Raw genomic sequence first — 2,470 nt, forward strand, 5'->3', positions numbered from 1 at the left:
TGGAAGTACCTGGATTGCTGCATAAATTGGTCATCAAATTTAGTCAATCTTCATTTAAGTCACAGCGATAGACAAACATTGTGTGCTTAAACTAATAACACACAAATGATTGTATTTTTCTTGTCTATATTGAATACATAATTTAAACATTAACAGTGTAGGTTGGAAAAAGTATGTGAACCCCTAGGCTAATGACTTCTCCAAAAGCTAATTGGAGTCAGGAGTCAGGAGCTAACCTGGAGTCCAATCAATGAGACGAGATTGGAGATGTTGGTTAGAGCAGCCTTTGCCCTATAAAAAAACACTGAGTTTGCTATTCACAAGAAGCATTGCCTGATGTGAACCATGCCTCGAACAAAATAGATCTCAGAAGACCTAAAGGGTCAACCAGTTATACTTTTGCCACCCTGCACTGTGAATGTTTACACAGTGCTTTCAATAAAGACATGAACATGTATAATTGTTTGTGTGTTATTAGTTTAAGCAGACCGTGTTTGTCTGTTGTTGTGACTTAGATGAAGATCAGATCAAATTGTATGACCAATTTATGCACAAATCCAGCTATTTGTCAAGTGTTCACATAGTTTTTCTTGCCACTGTAGGTTCTTCACAGCAGCTTGAATGAATAAAAAAATGTCAAAAATATTGTTCAGTGTTGATAGGCTACTGAGTTTACTTTCATATCTCCATACCAGGTCATGTCGTGGAATTCACATGCGTCTAAGTGATCAGCCTACCTTTTCTCTATCCCACACTTTTTGACTGCTGCACAAAATGTCTTTTGGAGTGCTGTCCATTCTCTACATCCAGAATCAAAAGGTCCTTCTTATATCATCATTCATCTAAGCACCATCAAGCCCATCCACACATGTCCCCCATTTTAAATGTGTGTAGTAGCCCAGCCTAGGAGTTCCAACACATTTCCACTCAGACGCCCCCTACCAGCATTGGGGAAAATGTTGCAGGTTTAAAGCTTATTTCCTGCAATTCAATACATTTTGCTATGAGATGGAAACTATTTTGGCATTTTTAAAGCTCATTTCCTGCTATTCTACACATTTTGTCTTGGGGTGCAGAGAACACGTTGCAGTTTTGAAGAGAATTTGAGTGACTCAAACATTACAACAAAATCTGGGCTAAAAGACCTAGCTAAAAACATTAGCTGACACGGGCTAGTTGACCTGTTATAAATAGCTCTCTAAGGTCTGCAATGACTGACATGACAACCGCAAAACGGATGATGCACTACCCAATTTACTAATTGTACTTCATGCTTTCTACTATTACAACTTTGAAGAGTAAGTTGGACTGAATTCCTTAAAAAAGTTTTCCCCTGCTGACCCCTCACCCGGCCCAAAGTTTGAGAACCACAGGGCTAGCTTATCTCCAATGTGTAGGCTACAATTAAGCAATAATATGGCCAATGTACCACGGCTAAGGGCTGTTCTTCTGCACGACGCAATGTGCAATGCCTGGACACAGCCCTTAGCCGTGGTATATTGCTCATATATCACAAACCCCCGAGGTGTCTTATTGCTATTATAAACTGGTTACCAACGTAATTAGAGCAGTAAAAATAACTGTTTTGTCATACCTGTGGTATATGGTCTGCAGAAAGAGGTGGAAGGTGAAAGAGTGTTAGAGAGAGAGAGAGAATTTGAAAACAAATCAAATTTTGATAAACTCCCATATCTATTGGGTGAAATACCACAGTGTGCCATCACAGCAATAATATGTGTGACCTGTTGCCACAAGAAAAGGGCAACCAGTGAAGAACAAACACCACTGTAAATACAACCCATATTTATTTATTTTCCCTTTTGTAGTTTAACTATCTGCACATCGTTACAACACGGTATATAGACATAATGTAATGTTTACTGTTCATTTTTTATTGTTCATTTCACTTTTGTTTATTATCTATATCACTTGCTTCGACAATGTAAACATATGTTTCCCAGCCCAATAAAGCCCTTTGAATTGAATTGAATTGAGAGCAACTTCAGCAGCATTCAGCACTGGTTAGCGACCTCTCACTAGTCCACACTGCACTGAGTACTGCCTACCATAAAAATGCATTGATGTTGTAATGAACCGTCTCTTACTATCACCGAGTGCTGCTGTTGGTGACATCGTTAAAGTTGGGAACCGTGGGCACAAATAGCTATGGTTTGTTGGTAGTCTATAATATTGAGTGAGTGTGAGAGATAGAGAGACAGAGAGAGAGAGAGAGAGAGACAGAGAGAGAGAGAGAGAGAGAGAGAGAGACAGAGAGCGAGAGAGAGAGAGCGAGAGAGCGAGAGCGAGAGAGCGAGAGAGAGAGGGAGAGAGAGAGAGAGAGAGAGAGCGAGACAGAGAGCGAGAGAGAGAGAGCGAGAGAGACAGAGCGAGAGAGAGAGAGAGAAACAGTCAGAGAGAGAGAAAGAGAGAGAGTGAGAGAGAGGGAGAGAGGAGGAGAGAGCGAGAGAGG

The sequence above is a fragment of the Oncorhynchus clarkii genome, chromosome 15, assembly GCF_045791955.1.
Source record: "Oncorhynchus clarkii lewisi isolate Uvic-CL-2024 chromosome 15, UVic_Ocla_1.0, whole genome shotgun sequence".
NCBI lineage: Eukaryota > Metazoa > Chordata > Actinopteri > Salmoniformes > Salmonidae > Oncorhynchus > Oncorhynchus clarkii.